Raw genomic sequence first — 21139 nt, 5'->3', positions numbered from 1 at the left:
AATCAATCAAATTTACAATTGCACAAAAAATCATAAAATACTTAGAAATAAACATAACCAAAGAGGTAAAAGAGTTCTACTCTAAAGACTATAGAACACTTATGAAAGAACTTGAAGAGGACACAAAGAAATGGAAAAGCATTCCATGCTCATGGACTGGAAGAAAAAATACTGTTAAAATGTCTATACTACCCAAAGCAATGTACACATTCAGGGCAATCTTTATTAAAGAAACACCAACATTTTTCACAGAGCTAGAACAAACAATTCTAAAATTTATGTGGAACCTCAAAAGATCCTGAATAGCCAAACTAATGTGGAAAGAGAAAACCAAAGCTGGAGGGATCACAATTCAGATTTAAAGCTGTATTACAAAGCTGTAATCATCAAATAGTATGGTACTGGCATGAAAACAAATACATAGGTCAATGGGATAGAATAGGAAACCCAGAAATGGACCCAAAACTATATGGTCAACTAAACTTTGACAAAGCAAGAAAGAATATCCAATAGAAAAAAAAAGACATTCTCTTCAACAAATGGTGTTCTGAAAACTGGACAACCACATGCAGAAAAATGAAATTGGACTACTGTCTTACACCATACACAAAAATAAATTTAAAATGGATGAAAGACCTAAATGTGAGACAGGAAACCATCAAAATCCCAGAGGAGAACACAGGCAGCAACCCCTTTGATCCTGGCCATAGCAACTTCCTACAAGACACCTCTCCAGAGTCAAGAGAAACAAATGCAAAAATGAGCTACGGGGATTTCATCAAGATAAAAAGCTTTTGCACAACAAAGGAAACAGAGAGTTAAGCAAACCATAAAAGACTCTTAAACATAGGGAACAAACTGAGGGTTGCTGGAGGGAAGTGGGTGGGGGGATGGGCTAAATGGGTGATTGCCATTAAAGAGAGCACTTATTAATCCACCTATGAAAAACCCACAGCAAATATGATTATTAATGGGGAAAAGCTGAGAGCCTTTCCCTTAAGATCAGGAACACAACAAGGATGCCCACTCTCACCACTATTGTTCAATATAGACTAGAAGACCTAGCAACATCAATCAGACAACAAAAAGAAATAAAAGGTACTCAAACTGGCAAAGAAGAAGTCAAACTCTCTCTCTTCACAGATGGCGTGATACTTTATGTGGAAAACCCAAAAGACTTCGCCCCCAAATTACTACAACTCATACAACAATTCAGTAATGTGGCAGGATACAAAATCAATGCACAGAAATCAGTTGCTTTCTTATACACTAACAATGCAACTGTAGAAAAAGAAATTAGAGAAATGATTCCATTTATAAAAGCACAAAAAACCATAAGATAATTTGGAATAAACCTAACCAAAGAAGTAAATGATCTGTACTCTAGGAACTACACAACACTCATGAAATAAATTGAAGACGACACAAAAAGATGGAAAATCATTCCATGGTTATGGATCAGAAGAATAAACATTGTTAAAATGCCTATGCTACCCAGAGCAAACTATACCTTCAACACCATCCTGCTCAAAGTTCCAATGACATTTTTCAAAGTGCTAGAACAAACAATCCTAAAATTTGTATGAAATCAGAAAAGACCCCGAATCGCCAAGGAAATGTTGAAAAAGAAAAACAAAGCTAGGTGCATCACGTTGCCTGATTTCAAGCTATATTACAAAGCCATGATCACCAAGACAACATGGTACTGGCACAAAAACAGACACATAGAACAAAGGAACAGAATAGAGAGCCCATATGTGGACCCTCAACTCTATGGTCAAATAATCTTTGACAAAGCAGGAAAAAACATGCAATGGAAAAAAAGACAGTCTCTTCAATAAATGGTGCTGGGAAAATTGGACAGCTATATACAGAAGAATGAAACTCAACCATTCTCTTACACCATACACAAAGATAAACTCAAAATGGATGAAAGACCTCAATGTGAGACAGGAATCCATCAAAATCCTAGAGGAGAACACAGGCAGCAACCTCTTCAACATCAGCTACAGCAAGTTCTTTCAATACACGTCCCCAAAGGCAAGGGAAACAAAAGTGAAAATGAACTTTTGGGACTTAATCACCATAAAAAGCTTCTGCACAGAAAAGGAAGTAGTCAACAAAACAAAGAAGTAACCCATGGAATGGGAGAAGATTTTTGCAACTGACACTACAAAGAGCTGATATCCAAGATCTATAAAGAACTTCTCAAACTCAACACCCAAAAAACAAATAATCAAGTCAAAAAATGAGCAGAAGACATGAACAGACACTTCTTAAAAGAAGACATAGAAATGGCTAACAGACACATGAAAAAGTGTTCATCATCATTAGCCGCCAGGGAAATTCAAATCAAAACCACACTGAGATACCACCTTACACCAGTTAGAATGGCAAAAATGGACAGGGCAAGAAACAAGAAATGTTGGAGAGGTTGTGGAGAAAGGGGAACCCTCTTACACTGTTGGTGGGAATGCAAGCTGGTACAGCCACTTTGGAAAACAGTGTGGAGATGCCTCAAAAAATTAAAAATAAAGATACCCAATGACCCGGCAATTGCACTATTAGGTATTTACCCCAAAGACGAAGATGTAGTGAAAAGAAAGGCCATATGCACCCCAATGTTCATAGCAGCAATGACTGCAATAGCCAAACTGTGGAAGGAGTTGAGAGGCCCTTCAACAGATGAATGGATAAAGAAGATGTGGTCCATATACACAATGGAATATGACTCAGCCATCAGAAAGGATGAATACCCAACTTTCACATCAACATGGATGGAATTGGAGGAGATTATGCTAAGTGAAATAAGCAGAGAAAGTCAATTATCATAAGGTTACACTTATTTGTGGAACATAAGGAATAGCATGGGGGACATTAGAAGAAGGAAGGGGAAAATGAAAGGGGGGAAATTGGAGGGAGAGATGAACCATGAGAGACTATGGACTCTGAGAAACAAACTGAGGGTTTTAGAGGGGAGAGGGTGGAGGGATGGATTACCCCGGTGATGGATTAAGGAGGGCACGTATTGCATGGAGCACTGGGTGTTATATGCAAACCATGATTCCTGGAACACTACATCAAAAGCTAATGATGGGGGGAGGAGCAAGATGGTGGAAGAGTAGGAGACCTAAATTTCACTGGTCCCAGGAATTCAGCTAGATAGTAATCAAACCATTCTGAACACCTACGAACTCAAAAGGAGATCGAAGAAAAGAAGAGCAGCAGCTCTGAACAGAAAAGGGACCACTTTCTGGAAGGTAGGATGTGCGGAGAAGTGTATCCGAGGTGATATTTGGGAAGATAGACCTTGGAGGAGGGAGCCGGCTACCGGCAAGTGATAGAGCAGTGGAACACGAAATTGGAAGGTTTAGAAGTTGGCTCTGATGAGGGATGTTGCTCCAGTGGCTCAGCAGGGGGTGGAACTCTTGCTGGGACAGTGTAGTCTCAGGACCCTCAGGGTCACAGAAAGACGGGGGTGCCTTAGTGTGGCAGAGCTCCCAGGTATCGGAGCAGAGAAGCTGGCTACAGAGACAGAGCCGAGAAGTGGGCTCTCAGCTCGGGGTTGCCATAAACTCTGATCAGCAGCACGATCAGGCCATTACTCTTCAAGCAGGAACCCAACAAGCGGCAGATCTGGGGAGACTCTCCTTCCTCCCCCAGGAAGAGCGGCGTGGGAGTGCACTGCAGGAATGTGCTGGGTTTGGAGACCAAATGGGGTCTTGTGCCAGAGATAGAAATGCTTGGTCACAGGCCGGGTGAGCACAGAGTGTGGCTGGAGACTGGGGAGATGGGAGTGATTGACTGCTTTTCTCTGGGGGCTCACTGAGGAGTGGGGTCCCGAGTTCTCCGCTCCTCCAGGGAGGAGATTGGGAGGCCACCATTTTCCTTCTTGTCCTCCAAAGCTGTACAGAAATCTTTCAAGGAACAAATGCTACCAAGAGCAAACCCGAGCAGATTACTTAGCCTGGCCCCTGGCAAGGGCAGGGCAATTCCGCCTCAGGCAAAGACATTTGAGAATCACTGCAACAGGACCCTCCCCCAGAAGATCAGCAAGAACAGCCAGCCAAGACCAAGTTTACAGATCAATGAGAATGGCAGAACTCCAGCACTATAGGGGAATACAGGACATACAATTCATGGCTTTTTTTCCCCATGATTCTTTAGTCTTTCAAAGTTAATTTTTAAAATTTTCTTTACTTTTTTCTCTATTTTTTTAATTTTTCTTTTTCCCTTTTTCAACCAACATCTTATCAAACCCCCTTTTTTAAAATCTTTTTTTATTTTTCATTCTTAGAGTCATATTCAGTCCCTTCTTTGTAGTTAACTTTATTTTTCATATATATATATATACACATATGGTGTTCTCGCTTTAAAATTTTGGGATACAGTTTCTTCTAACAGAACAAAATGTACCCTAAATCTCTAGTGTATGGCTTTGTTCTAGTCTCCTGCCTGATCACATTCTTCCCCCCCTTTTTTGTTTTTGGTTCTTTTTAAATTTCCCTTCTTTCTTTTTTCAACCAACTTCTTATCAATCCCTTTTATAAAATCTTTTATAATTTTCTTCTTTACAGTCATATTCCATCCCTTCATTGTATTTATCCTTATTTTTGTACATATATAAGTTTTTCTTTCTTTAAAATTTTGGGAGGCTGTTTCTTCTAACAGACCAAAATATGTCCAAAATCTAGTGTGTGGCATGGATCTATTTCCCAGCCTGACCATATTTGATCATATTCTTTTTTATTCTTTCTTTCCCCCCTGCTTTCGGGGCTCATCTGATTTGTTTAGTGTATATTTTTCTGGGATCATTGTTACCTTGTTAGCATTTTGTTCTCTCATTCATCTATTCTCCTTTGGACAAAATGACAAGATGGAAAAACTCACCTCAAGAAAAAGAACAAGAGGCAGTACTGACTGCCAGGGACTTAATCAATACAGACAGTAAGATGTCAGAACTAGAGTTCAGAATGACGATTTTAAAGATACTCTCTGGGCTTGAAAAAAGCATGGAAAATACTAGAGAATCCCTTTCTGGAGAAATAAAAGAACTAAAATCTAACAAAGTCAAAATAAAAAAGGCTATTAATGAGGTGCAATAAAAAATGGAGGCTTAGGGGAGGAGCAAGATAGCAGAGGAGTAGGAGACCTAAATTTTGTCTGGTCCCAGGAATTCAGCTAGATAGGGATCAAACCATTCTGAATACCTACGAACTCAACAGGAGACCAAAGAAAAGAATAGCAGCAACTCTCTGAACAGAAAAGCGACCACTTTCTGGAAGGTAGGACGTGTGGAGAAGTGAATCTGAGGTGATATTCGGGAAGATAGAAGACGGTGGGGGAGGGGACCTCTGTCAGCCTCTACTGGCAAGTGATAGAGCAGCAGAGCACAAAATTGGAAATTTTAGAAGTCAGCTCTGCTAAGGGACGTCGCTCCAGTGGCTAAGTGGGGGGTGGAGCCCTTGCTGGGACGGTGTGGTCTCAGGACCCTCATGGTCACAGAAAGACCACGGGTTCCTGAGTGCAGCAGAGCTCCTAGGTATTGGGGCAAGGGTGCCGGCTGCACAGACAGAGCCAAGGAGTGGGCTCTCAGCTCGGGGTTGCCATAAACTATGATCTACAGCACAGTCAGGCCACTGCTCTTCCAGCAGGAACCCAACAAGTGGCAGATCTGGGGAGCCTCCCCTTCCTCCCCGAGGAGGAGTGGTGCAGGAATGCACCACAGGAATCTGCTGGGTTTGGAGACTCCACACCAGGTCGTGTGCCAGAGATAGAAATGCTCAGTCACAGGCTGGGTGAGCACAGAGTACGGCCGGAAACTGGGGACATGGGAGTGATTGACTGCTTTTCTCTGGGGGCTCACTGAGGAGTGGGGCCCTGAGTTCTCAGCTCCTCTGGGGTGGAGATTGGGAGGCCGCCATTTTCACTCTCATCCTCCAAAGTTGCAGGGAACAAAATCTCCAGAGAGCAAACCCGAGCAGATTACTTAGCCCAGCCCTGGCAAGGTCGGAGCAAATCCGCCTCCAGCAAAGACATTTGAGAACCTCGGAAACAGGCCCCTCCCCCAGAAGATCAGCAAGAACAGCCAGCCAAGACCAAGTTTACCAATCCATGGCTTTTTTTCCCATGATTCTTTAGTCTTTCAAGGTTAATTTTTTTAATTTTCTTTTTTTCTTTTTCTATTTTTATTAATTTTTTTTTCCATTTTTCAACCAAAATTTTATCAATCCCTTTTTAAAAATCTTTTTTATTTTTCATTTTTAGAGTCATATTCTATCCCTTCATAGTAGTTACCCTTGTTTTTGGTATATATATATATATATATATATATATATATAAAAGTTGTTCTTGCTTTAAAATTTTGGGATACAGTATCTTCTAACAGACCAAAATATACCCCAAATCTCTAGAGTATGGCTTTGTTCTAGTCTCTTGCCTGATCACATTCTCTCCCCTGCCCCGTTTTTTATATACTCTTCTTTTATCAACCAACTTCTATCTTATCAATTACTTTTATAAAATCTTTTATAATTTTCATCTTTACAATCATATTTCATCCCTTCATCATATTTACCCTTACTTCTGTACATATATACGTTTTTCTTTCATTAAAATTTTGGGAGGCACTTTCTTCTAACAGACCAAAACTACATTCAAAATCTAGGTGTAGCACTGATCTATGCACCAGCCTGATCATATTTGATCATATTGCTTTTTCTTTTGTTTGTTTGTTTGTTTCTTTTTATCTTTTCCTTTTTTTTTTTTTTATCTTTTGTTCCCTTTCTTCTCCCCCGGTTTCAGGTCACTTCTGATCTATTTAGTGTATATTTTTCTGGGGTCGTTGTTACACTGTTAGCATTTTGTTCTCTCATTCATTTATTCTTCTCTGGGCAAAATGACAAAACAGAAAAAAACACCTCACAAGAAAGAACAAGAGGCAGTACCGACTGCCAGGGACCTAATCAATATGGACATTAGTAAGATGTCTGAACTAGAGCTCAGAATGACGATTTTAAAGATACTAGCTAGGCTTGAAAAAAGCATGGAAAATACTAGAGAAACCCTTTCTGGAGAAATAAAAGAACTAAAATCTAACCAAGTTGAAATCAAAAGGCTATTAATGACATGCAATAAAAAATGGAGCCTTTAACTGCTAAGGTAAATGAGGATTAAGAGAGAATTAGTGATATAGAAGGCCAAATGATGGAAAATAAAGAAGCTGAGAAAAAGAGATAAACAACTACTGGATCACAAGGGGAGAATTCGAGAGATAAGTGATACCATACAACAAAACAGTATTAGAATAATTGGGATTCCAGAAGAAGAAGAAAGAGAGAAAAGGGCAGAAGAAATATTGGAGCAAATTATACCAGAGAACTTCCTTAATTTGGGGAAAGAAACAGGCATCAAAATCCAGGAGGCACAGAGAACCCTTCTCAAAATCAATGAAAATAGGCCAACAACCGACATCTAAGAGTAAAACTTACGAGCCTCAGAAACAAAGAGAAAATACTGAAAGCAGCTCGGGAGTAGAGATCTGTAACCTACAATGGTAGAAACATTAGATTGGCAACAGACCTATCCACAGAGACCTGGCAGGCCAGAAAGGACTGGCGTGATATATTCAGAGCACTAAACGAGAACAATATGCAGCCAAGAATACTATATCCAGCTAGGTTGTCACTGAAAATAGGAGAGATAAAAAGCTTCCAGGACAAACAAAAATTAAAAGAATTTATGAACACGAAACCAGCCCAACAAGAAATATTGAAAGGGGTCCTCTAAGCAAAGAGAGAGGCTAAAAGTAACATAGACCAGAAAGGAACACAGTACAACATATACAGTAACAGTCACCATACACGCAATACAAGGGCACTGAATTCGCATCTTTCAATAGTTACCCTGAATGTAAATGGATTAAATGCCCCAATCAAAAGACACAGGGGGTCAGATTAGATAAAAAAAAAAAAAAGACCCATCGATATGCTGTCTGCAAGAGACTCATTTTAGACCAAAAGACATGCCAGATTGAACGTGAGGGGGTGGAAAACCATCTACCATGCTAATGGACATCAAAAGAAAGCTGGGGTGGCAATCCTTACATCAGAGAAATTAGATTTCAAACGAAAGACTATAATAAGAGATGAGGAAGGACACTATATCCTACTTAAAGGATCTATCCAACAAGAAAATCTAACAATTGTAGATATCTATGCCCCTAACATGGGAGCAGCCAATTATATAAGCCAATTAATAACAAAACCAAAGACACACATCAACAACAATACAATAATACTAGGGGATGTTAACACCCCACTCACTGAAATGGACAGACCATCGAAGCAAAAGCTCAACAAGGAAATAAATACTTTCAATGACACACTGGACCAAATGGACTTCACAGCTATGTTCAGAACATTCCATCCCAAAGCAGCAGAATACACATTCTTCTCTCATGCCCATGGAACAGTCTCCAGAATTGATCACATCCTAGGTCACAGATCAGGTCTCAACTGGTACCAAAACATTGGGATCATTCCCTGCATATTTTCAGACCACAATGCTTTGAAACTAGAACGCAATCACAAGAGGAATGTTGGAAAGAACTCAAATACAAGAAGGCTAAAGAGCATCCTACTAAAGAATGAATGGGTCAACCAGGAAATTAAAGAAGAATTAAAAAAATTCATGGAAACAAATGAAAACAAAAACACAACTGTTCAAAATCTTTGGGATACAGCAAAGGCGGTCCTAAGAAGAAAATATATAGCAATATAAGCCTTTCTCAAGAAACAAAAAAGGTCTCAAATACACAACCTAACCCTACACCTAAAGGAGCTGGAGAAAGAACAGCAAATAAAGCCTAAGCCCAGCAGAAGAAGAGAAATAATAAAGATCAGAGCAGAAATCAATAAAATAGAAACCAAAAGAATAATAGAACAGATCAACGAAACTAGGAGCTGGTTCTCTGAAAGAATTAATAAGATTGATAAACCCCTGGCCAGACTTATCAAAAAGAGAAGAGAAAGGACCAAAATAAATAAAATCATGAATGAAAGAGGAGAGATCACAACCAACACCAAAGAAATACAAACAATTATAAGAACATATTATGAGCAAGTACATGCCAGCAAACTAGACAATCTGGAAGAAATGGATGCATTCCTAGAGACGTATAAACTACCAAAACTGAACCAGAAAGAAATAGAAAACCTGAACAGACCTATAACCACTAAGGAAATTGAAGCAGTAGTCAAAAATCCCCAACAAACAGAAGCCCAGGGCCAAATGGCTTCCCAGGGGAATTCTACTAAACATTGAAAGAAGAATTAATATCTATGCTTCTGAAACTGTTCCAAAAAAATAGAAATGGAAGGAGAACTACCAAAGTCATTTTATGAGGCCACCATTACCTTGATCCCAAATCCAAACAAAGACCCCGTCAAAAAGGAGAATTACAAACCAATATTCCTGATGAACATAGATGCAAAAATTCTCACCAAAATACTAGCCAATAGGATCCAACAGTACATTACGAAGATTATTCACTACGACAAAGTGCGATTTATCCCTGGGCTGCAAGGTTGGTCCAACATCCTCAAATCAATCAATGTGATACAATACATTAATAAAAGAAAAAAGAAGAACCATATGACCCTCTCAATAGATCCAGAAAAGGCATTTGACAAAGTACAGCATCTTTCTTGATTAAAACTCTTCAGAGTATAGGGATAGAGGGTACATACCTCAATATTACAAAAGCCATCTATGAAAAAACCACAGCAAATATCACACTCAAAGGGGAAAAACTGAGAGCGTTCCCCCTAAGGTCAGGAACACGGCAGGGATATCCACTGTCACCACTGCTATTCAACATAGTATTAGAAGTTCTAGCCACAGCAATCAGACAACAAAAAGAAATAAAAGGCATCCAAATTGGCAAAGAAGTCAACCTCTCACTCTTTGCAAATGGCATGATACTTTATGTGGAAAACCCAAAAAACTCCACCCCAAAACTGCTAGAACTTATACAGGAATTCATTAAAGTGGCAGGGCATAAAATTAATGCACAGAAATCAGTGGCATTCCTATACAACAATGAGACAGAAGAAAGAGAAATTGAGTCGATCCCATTTACAATTGCACCCAAAACCATAAGATACCTAGGAATAAATCTAACCAAAGAGGTAAAGAATCTGTACTCAGAAAACTGTAAAATACTCATGAAAGAGAGAGAGGAAAGATGGCGGAGGAGTAGGGGACCCTATTTCAACTGGTCCCCAGAATTGAGCTGGATATCTACCACACCACTCTGAGCACCAACAAAATCAGCCTGAGATGTAAGAAGATCTGGATCTCTACAAACAATATATCACAGGCAGTTGGTTTCGAGGTATGAAGTGGGGAGCCATGATTCTGTGGGCAGATATCAGAGGATAAATGGCAGCGGGAGGGTGCGTGGCCATGGGGATCCTACACCGCTGGTGAGCTACAGCCTCACTCGCTGGGGACGGGGCACAGACTCGCAGACCAGTAGTAGCGGGGAAAGGACTTTAGAGTAGCCCCTGGGACGGAAACCCAGAACGGCGGGGTCGTGCACAAGAACTAGGAGTGGCTGGCGGTTTAAGAAACACAAAGGGCAGAGACGTGCCACGACATGGATGCAGGACTGGGAAAACTGCAGAGGGATGCACAACACAGGACGCTGCAGTTTACAGCAGCACAGACAGAAATGGAGACAATGTGGCCTGGAGAGCTCACTGAAGAACAGACTACGATCTCTCTGCTTTGAGGCAGAGGGTTGGAAATGGTCTCTTCTCTGACTCTCGGAAGAGACGGGAAAAGTCGCCAGGGAAAGCTGCCGGAGAAGAAAAGCCCCCAAAACTGATTCCCACTGAGCCCATCTCCCGCCACAGGGAGGCAGGGCAACTCCACCCAAACAGGGTTGCCTGAGTAACAGCCTGACAGGCCCCTCCCCCAGAAGACAGGCTGGGAAAACAAGAGTCAGCAACCCTAAAGTCCCTAGAAAACAGGTACATCTTGCTTGAGTTCTGGTCAATAATTTGGACTCTATACATTCCCTCAAACACCCATCAACAGAATAGGAGGAGGAACCCCCAAAATAGAAAAGACTCAGAGATTATGGCTTATGCTACAGATTTACAAATGGATGCAAATATAACCAAGATGTCAGAGATGGAATTCAGGCTACCAATGGTGAAGACAATAGCTAGAATGGAGAAATCAATTAATGACAACATAGTGTCTCTAAGAGCAGAAATGAAAACTGAATTGGCAGAACTTAAAAATGCTATCAAAGAGATCCAGTCAATCTAGATAATCTAACAGCTAGGGTAAGTGAGGCAGAAGAACCAATAAGCGACCTGGAATACAATATAATAGATAAAAAGGGAAAAGAGGAGGCCAGGGAAAAACAAGTCAGAATCCATGAAAATAGAATCAGAGAAATATGTGACACCATGAAGCGTTCCAATGTCAGAATAATTGGAATTGCAGAGGGAGTGCACAGAGAGAAAGGACTAGAAGATGTATTTGAGCAAATCATAGCTGAGAAATTTTCTAATCTGGGGAATGAAACAAACATTCTTGTCCTAGAGGCAGAGAGGACCCCTCCCAAGATCAAGGAAAACAGGCCAACACCCCAGCATTTAATAGTAAAACTTCCAAATCTTAGAACCAAGGAAACCATCTTAAGGGCACTTAGGGGGAAGAGACTCCTTACATACGGAGGGAGGAACTTCAGAATAACATCAGACCTATCCACAGAGACCTGGCAAGCCAGAAAGGCCTGGCAAGACATATTCAGGGTACTAAATGAGAAGAACATGCAGCCAAGAATACTCTACCCAGCAAGGCTGTCATTTAGAATGGATGGAGAGATGCAGAGCTACCACGACCGGCAGAAACTGAAAGAATATGTGACCACTAAGCCCAGCCCTGCAAGAAATATTAGGGGGGGGTCTATAAAAGGAGAAAGACCCCAAGAGTGATATACAACAGAAATTTACAGGGACAATCTATAAAAACAACGTCTTTACAGGCAACATGATGACAATTAATTCATATCTTTCAATAATCACTCTCAATGTGAATGGCCTAAATGCTCCCATAAAACAGCACAGGGTTGCAGATTAGATAAAAAGACAGGACCCATCCATATGCTGCCTACAAGAGATTCATTTTGAAACTAAAGATACATCCAGACTGAAAGTGAAGGAATGGAGAGCCATCTTCCATGCCAGCGGACCTCAAAAGAAAGCTGGGGTAGCAATTCTTCTATCAGACAAATTAGATTTTAAACTAAAGTCTGTAATTAGAGACACAGAAGGACACTATATTATTCTTAAAGGGTCTATCCAACTAGGATATCTAACAATTGTGAATATCTACACACCCAACATGGGAGCACCATCTACATAAGCTAACTGTTAACCAAAAGAAAGAGTCATATTGATAACAATACGTTAATTGTAGGAGACCTCAATACTCTACTCTCAGCAATGGAAAGATCATGTAAGCAGAAAATCAACAAGGAACCAAGAGCGTTGAATGATACACTGGACCAGAGGGACCTCATAGATATATACAGAACATTCCACCCTAAAACAACAGAATACTCACTCTTCTTGAGCACACATGGAACTTTCTCCAGCAGACCACACACTGGGTCACAAATTAGGTAACAACCAATACCAAAAGATTGAGATGATTCCCTGCATATTCTCAGACCACAATGCTTTAAAACTGGAATGCAATCAGAAGAAAAAAATTGGCAGAAATTCAAACGTTTGGAAGCTAAAAACCAATCTGTTCAAGAATGTTTGGGTCAACCAGGAAATAAAAGAGGAACTTAAACAATTCATGGAAATCAATGAGAATGAAAACACATTGGTCCAAAACCTATGGGATACTGCAAAGGCGGTCCTAAGGGGGAAATGCATAGCCATCCAAGCCTCACTCAAAATATTAGAAAAATCCCGAATTCACCATCTAACTCTACACCTTGAAGAACTAGAGAAAAAGCAACAAATGATGCCTAAGCCACACATCAGAAGAAAAATAATTAAGATTAGAGGAGAGATCACACAGAATTAGAAACCAGAAACACAGTAGATCAAATCAACCAAACTAGAAGTTGGATCTTTGAAAGAATTAATAAGATCGATAAACCACTGGCCAGACTTATCCAAAAGAAAAGAGAAAGGACCCAAATTAATAAAATTATGAATGAAAGGGGAGAGATCACGACTAACACCAAAGAAATACAAACAAGTATTAAAAATTATTATCAACAACTATATGCCAATAAACTGAGCAATCTGGATGAAATGGAGGCCTTCCTGGAAACCTATAAGCTGCCAAGACTGAAACAGGAAGAAAATGACAACCTGAATAGGCCAATAACCACTAACGAGATTGAAGCAGTGATCAAAAACCTCCCAAAAAACAAGAGTCCAGGGCCTGATGGCTTCTCTGGGGAATTCTACCAAACATTGAAAGAAGAAATAATACCTATTCTACTGAAGCTGTTTCAGAAAATAGAAACAGAAGGAAACCTTCCAAACTCATTCTATGAGGCCAGCATTACCTTAATTCCCAAACCAGGCAAAGTCCCCGTTAAAAGGAGAATTTCAGACTGATACCCCTGATGAATATGGATTCTAAAAACCTCAACAAAATCCTAGCTAATAGGATCCAACAATACATTAAAAAGATCATCCTCCATGACAAGTGGGATTTATCCCTGCGATGCAAGGGTGGTTCAACATTCACAAATCAATCAATGTCATAGAACACGTTAGTAAGAGGAGGGAGAAGAACCTTAAGGTCCTCTCAATTGTTGCAGAAAAAGCATTTGACAACATACAACATCCTTTCCTGATTAAAACTCTTCAGAGTATAGAGATAGAGGGAACATTCCTCAAGTTCATAAAAACCATCTATGAAAAACCCACAGCGAATATCATCCTCAATGGGGAAAACTGAGAGCCTTTCCCTTAAGATTAGGAACATGTCAAGGATGCCCATTCTCACCACTATTGTTCAACATAGTACTAGAAGTCCTAGCAACAGCAATAAGACAACAAAAGGAAATAAAATGTATTCATATTGGCAAAGAAGTCAAACTCTCTCTCATCAACAATGACATGATACTTTATGTGGAAAACCCAAAAGACTCCACCCCCAAATTACTAGAACTCATACAGCAATTCAGTAATGTGACAGGATACAAAATCAATGCACAGAAATCAGTTGCTTTCTTATACACTAACAACACAACTGTAGAAAGAGAAATTAGAGAAATGATTCCATTTACAATAGCACCAAAAACTATAAGATATCTCAGAATAAACCTAACCAAAGAGATAAAAGGTCTATACTCTAGGAACTACAGAACACTCATGAAAGAAATTGAAGAAGACACAAAAAGATGGAAAAATATTCCAGGCTCATGGATCAGAAGAATAAACATTGTTAAAATGTCTATGCTACCCAGAGCAATCTATACCTTCAATGCCATCCCAATCAAAATTCCAATGACATTTCTCAAAGTGATGGAAAAAACAATCCTAAAATTTATATGGAATCAGAAAAGACCCCGAATCGCCAAGGAAATGTTGAAAAAGAAAAACAAAGCTGGGGGCATCACGTTGTCCGATTTCAAGCTATATTACAAAGCAGTGATCACCAAGACAGCATGGTACTGGCACAAAAACAGACATATAGACCATGGAACAGAATAGAGAACCCAGATATGGACCCTCAACTCTATGGTCAAATAATCTTTGACAAAGCAGGAAAAAACATGCAATGGAAAAAAGACTGTCTCTTCAATAAATGGTGCTGGGGAAATTGGACAGCCACATGCAGAAGAATGAAATTCGACCATTCTCTAACACCATACACAAAGATAAACTCAAAATGGATGAAAGACAGGAATCCATCAAAATCCTAGAAAAGAACACAGGCAGTAACCTCTTTGACATTGCCCAAGCAAGTTCTTTTAAGATACATCTCCAAAAGCTAGTAAAACAAAAGCAAAAATGAACTTTTGGGACTTCATCAAGATAGAAAGCTTCTGCACAGCAAAAGAAACAGTCAACAAAACAAAGAGGCAACCCACAGAATGGGAGAAGATTTTTGCAAATGACACTACAGATAAAGGGCTGGTATCCAAGATCTATAAAGAACTTCTCAAACTCAACACCCAAAAAACAAATAATCAAGTCAAAATGTGGGCAGAAGATATGAAAAGACACTTTTCTGAAGAAGACATACAAATGGCTAATAGACACATGCAAAAATGTTCATCATCATTAGCCATCAGGGAAATTCAAATTAAAACCACATTGAGATACCACCTTACACCAGTTAGAATGGCAGAAATGGATAGGAAAAGAAACAACAAATGTTGGAGAGGTTGTGGAGAAAGAGGAACCCTCTTACACTGTTGGTGGGAATGCAAGTTGGTACAGCCACTTTGGAAAACACTGTGGAGGTGCCTCGAAAAATTTAAAAATAGAGCTACCCTTTGACCCAGGAATTGCACTCCTGGGTATTTACCCCAAAGACCCAGATGTAGTGAAAAGAAGGGCCATATGCACCCCAATGTTCATAGCAGCAATGTCTGCAATAGCCAAACCATGGAAAGAGCTGAGAAGCCCTTCAACAGAGGAATGGATAAAGAAGATGTGGTCCATTTATTCAATGGAATATGACTCAGCCATCAGAAAGGATGAATACCCAACTTTTACATCAATGTGGATGGACCTGGAGGAGATTATGCTAAGTGAAATAAGTCAAGCAGAGAAAGTCAATTATCATATGGTTTCACTTATTTGTGGAACATATGGAATAGCATGGAGGACATTAGGAGAAGGAAGGGAAAAATGAAGGGGGGGTGAATTGGAGGGAGAAATGAACCATGAGAGACTATGGACTCTGAGAAACAGCATTTTAGAGGGGAGGGGGGAAGGGAGATTTGTTAGCCCAGTGATGGGTATTAAGGAGGGCGTGTACTGAATGGAGCACTGGGTGTTATACAAAGACAGTGTATCGCGGATCACCACATCAAAAACTAATGATATATTGTATGGTGACTAACATAACATAATAAAATTTAAAAAAATACTCATGAAAGAAATTCAAGAAGACACAAAGAAATGGAAAAACGTCCATGCTCATGGATTGGAAGAACAAATATTGTGAAGATGTCAATGCTACCTAGAGCAATCTACACATTCAGTGCAATCCCTAACAAAATACCATCCACTTTTTTCAAAGAAAGGGAACAAATAATCCTAAAATTCGTATGGAACCAAAACATACCCCGAATAGCCGGAGGAATGTTTAAAAAGAAAATCAAATTGGTGGCATCACAATTCTGGACTTCAAGCTATATTACAGAAGTGTAATCATCAACAGTATGGTACAGGCACAAAAACAGACACATAGATCAATGGAACAGAATAGAGAGCCCAGAAATGGACCCTCAACTCTATGGTCAACTCATTTTTGACAAAGCAGAAAACAATGTCCAATGGAAAAAAGACAGTCTCTTCAACAAATGGTGTTGGGAAGATTGTACAGCCACATGCAGAAGAATGAAACTGGACCATTTCCTTACACCACACACAAAAATAGACTCCAAATGGATGAAAGACCTAAATGTGAGACAGGAGTCCATCAAAATCTTAGAGGAGAACACAAGCAGTAACCTCTTCGACCTCATCCGTGGCAACTTCTTCCTAGAAACATCACCAAAGGCAAGGGAAGCAAGGGCCAAAATGAACTATTGGGACTTCATCAGGATAAAACCTTTTGCACAGCAAAAGAAACAGTCAACAAAACCAAAAGAGAACTGACAGGATGGGAGAAGATATTTGCAAATGACATATCAGATAAAGCGCTAGTATCCAAAATCTATAAAGAACTTCTCAAACTCAACACCCAAATAAAATGATCCTATCAAGAAATGGATAGAAGACATGAACAGACATTTTTCCAAGGAAGACATCCAAATGGCCAACACACACATGAAAAGTGTTCAACATCACTCAGCATCAGGGAAATCTAAATCAAACCCTCAATGAGATTCCACCTCACACCAGTCAGAATGGCTAAAATTAACAACTCAGGAAAAGACAGATGTTGGCGAGGATGCAGAGAAAGCGGAACCCTCCTACACTGTTGGTGGGAATGCAAGCTGGTGCAGCCACTCTGGAAAACAGTATGGAGTTTCCTCAAAAAGTTTAAAATAGAGCTACCCTACGACTCAGCAATTGTACTACTGAGTATATACCCCAAAGATATAAATGTAGTGATGTGAAATGGTATGTTCACCCCAATGTCTATAGCAGCAATGTCTACAATAGCCAAATTATGGAAAGAGCCAAGATGTCCATCGACAGATGAATGGATAAAAAAGAGGTGGTATAAATATATACAATGGAATATTATGCATCCATCAAAAAAATGAAATCTTGCCATTTGCCATGATGTGGATGGAACTAGAGGGTATTATGCTAATTGAAATAAGTCAATCACGGAAAGACAAGTATAATATGATCTCACTGTTATGAAGAATTCTAATCTCAGGAAACAAACTGAGGGTTGCTGGAGTGGTGGGGAGTGGTAAGGATAGGGTGGTTGGGGGATGGACTTTGGGGAGGGTAGGTGCTATGGTGAGCACTGTGAATTGTGTAAGACTGATAAATCACAGACCTGTACCTCTGAAACAACTAATACATTATATGTTAAAAAAAATGATAGTAGGAAGGGAGAAACGAAGGGGGCGAAACCGGAGGGGGAGACGAACCATGAGAGACTATGGACTCTGAGAAACAAACTGAGTGTTTTAGAGGGGATGGGGGTAGGGAGATGTGTTAGCCGGGTGATGGGTATTAAGGAGGGCATGTATTGAATGGAGCACTGGGTGTTATATGCAAACAATGAATCATGGAACACTATATCAAAAACGAATGATGTAATGTATGATGACCAACATAACATAATAAAGTTAAATTAAAAAAAAAACTTATGATGTACTGTGTGGTGACTAAAATAACATAATAAAATAAAATAAAGAAAGAAAGGAAGAAGGCACTTATTTTGATGAGCACTCAGTGTTATATGTAAGTGATGAATCCCTGGGTTCTATTCCTGAAACTAATACTACACTATATGTGAGCTAACATGAATTTAAATAAAATTGTGGAGAAACAAAAAGAATCAATCAGAGATGAAGAACACAATAAATGAAATTAAAAACACACTAAATGGAAGAAATAGCAGACTAGATGAGGCAGAGGGACAAATTAGCAACCTAGAAAACAGAATAATAAAAGCTAATCAAGCTGAGCAAGTAAGAGAAAAAACAATTATTCAAATTGCAAATTGTCTTAGGGAACTCAGTGACTCCATCAAGCATAATGACATTTCCACTATAGGGATGCCAGAAGAAGAGAAGAGGAGGAAGAAAGTATATTTAAAGAAGTAATAGAGGAAAACTTCCCTAATCTGGGGAAGGAAGCTGATACCAGATGCATGAGGCACAGAGATCCCCCAAAAAGCTACCCCAAGTAGGCCCACACCAAGATACATTATAATTGGCCAAATGTAGTGATAAAGAAAAAAAAATTAAAGTAGAAAGACACAGTTACATAAAAGGGAAAACCCATATGGCTATCAGCAACTTTTTCAACAGAAACTTTGTAGGCCAGATGGGAGTGTCATATGTTCAAAGTGCTGAAAGGGAAAAATCTACAGCCAAGAATATTCTATCCAACGAGGCTATCATTAAGAATAGAATGAGAGAGAAAAGGCAAGATGGCGGAGGAGTAGGGGCCCTTGTTTCGATTGGTCTCCTGAATTTGGCCGGATATCTATCAAACCATTTTAACACCCACGAAATCAGCCTGAGATATTAGAATATATATCTGAATCTCTACAAGCAGAAAAGCGAATGCCTTTGGCAAGGTAGGACCTGTGGAGTCGTGAATCTTCAGGGAGATATTGAAAGATAAACAGAAGGGGGACGAAGGTGTAATAAGCTATTGCCTGGAAAGTGATAGAATACCAGAGCACAAAATCAGAACCCTTAGAAATCTGCTCTAGTAAGAGACACCCCTCCCTGAAGGGGGCTTTGGAAATGAAAAGGCAGAATACTAGGTAGGGCATGGTGGTCTCAGGTTACCAAGGACCACAGAGCAAAAGGAGATTCCTGAAATGGTAGGGGGCCTGAGCATTGGACCCAAGAAGCAGGTTATGGTCAGCGAGGCCAGGAAGAGACTCTCTGATTGCCAAAAACCATGAACCCGGAGCATCAATATCTGCTCATTCCTTGAATAGCATGAAAAAATCTGGAATCTGTGCTCACAAGTGGGGAAAAACTCGCAGAACAATAGTGGCTGGGAAAGGGGTTTAGGGCAAAACACAGACCTGATTCCGGAGCCTCGGGTGAACTAGCGAAACCACAACCACTCACGGCTTTAGAAGCACAAAGGGCAGAAATACTCCTGGGCCCTTGAAAACACTTCTGAGAGAGTAGCTGTGGGTGTGCTTCACAGGAGTATATGGTTTTCAGTGGTGCAACAAGTGGAGACTGTCCTGGAGAGTTTATTGAAGAGGGCAGACCGAATTTTCTGCTCTGGGTCAGAGGTTTGGCAGAGGACATTTTTACTCTGATCCCCTCCTCTGTTCCCCTGGTCCTCTGGCCCCAGGGAAAAAAAGCCACACAGAGGAGAGGTTCCACTGAAACCATGCTCCTGACAGGGGTGGGGCAACTCCGCAAAGGCAGGGTTACCTGACAAATGGCGTGGCAAGCCCTTCCCACAGAAGACAGGCTGGAAGAACAGTTGGATGACAATCCTTTGGGTCCTATGACACTGTAAAATCACAATGCCAGGGGAAGTTGTATATTGAACTTCAGGTGTGGCCTCACAACCTGTTTATTTTTCAGATATAATTCTCCTTTTCTTTTCTTTCTTTCATTCCTTTTTTATTCCATTTCTCATGCTGTTTTACCCTGCTGTATTTTTCATTATACCTCTCTTCATTTCAACTAGATGTCTACTATGCCATTTCATTTTTCATAGTTGCTTTTTGAACTTGTATTTGTACACACCTATATTTTTATAGATATATGTTTTATTTTAGCCCATGTTTCACTCTACTCTGTTTTACCTTTTTATATATACAAGTTTTAATTTCATAGTAATTTGGGGATGTAGAGTCCTCTAACACACAGACCAAAATACACCCAGGAAAAACTGAAACACTATTTTGTCTGCACTGAGAGATTATAGCTCCCCTGCCCCTCACCCCCTTCTTTTAATTTTTAATTCTTAAAAATTTTTTTTAATTTTATGAATTTTAATCCTGTGTTTCATTTGGCTTTGTCTTTATGGCAGTGGTTTCCAACAGCTCTAGATTTTCTAGGGTGCATCTTGCATAGATTGTGGTTGATATTTTGGACTCTTGTACATTCCCTCAACCATCCCTCAACAGAATCACTAGGAGGAGGAACTCCCAACAAAGAAAAGAACCATAGACAATGTCTTCTGCCACAGAACTCATGGATATGGATGTAAGCAAGATGTCAGAGATAGAATTCAGGATAACAATTATAAAGTCAATAGCTAGGTTTGAGAAAAACATTAGTGACAATATAGAATCTCTAAGGGCAGAAATGAGATCTAATCAGGCCAAACATAAAAATGCTATGCATGAGATGCAGTCTAAACTGGATACTCTAACAGCCAGGGTAAATGAGGCAGAAGAACAAATTAATGATCTAGAAGATAAACTGATAGAAAGGAAGGAAGCTGAAGAAGATAGGGATAGGTAGTTAGTAGCACATAGAAAGAGACTTAGAGAGATCAACAACACCATGAAACGTTCTAATGTCAGAATTATTGGGATCCCTGAGGGGATGGGGAGAAAGAGGACTAGAAGGTATATTTGAGCGAATCATAGCTGAGAATTTCCCTAAACTGGGGAGGTAACAAGCATTCATGTCCAAGAGGCAGAGAGGAACCCTCCCAAAATCAATAAAAAATAGATCAACACCCCAATATGTAATAGTGAAGCTTACAAATCTTAGAGCCAAGGAAGC

Source organism: Eumetopias jubatus, unplaced genomic scaffold (assembly GCF_037043125.1).
Source record: "Eumetopias jubatus isolate StellerSeaLion01/CBP00866 unplaced genomic scaffold, mEumJub1_p1.0 scaffold_11, whole genome shotgun sequence".
In the NCBI taxonomy this organism is placed as follows: domain Eukaryota; kingdom Metazoa; phylum Chordata; class Mammalia; order Carnivora; family Otariidae; genus Eumetopias; species Eumetopias jubatus.
This window is presented reverse-complemented; position numbering follows the sequence as displayed.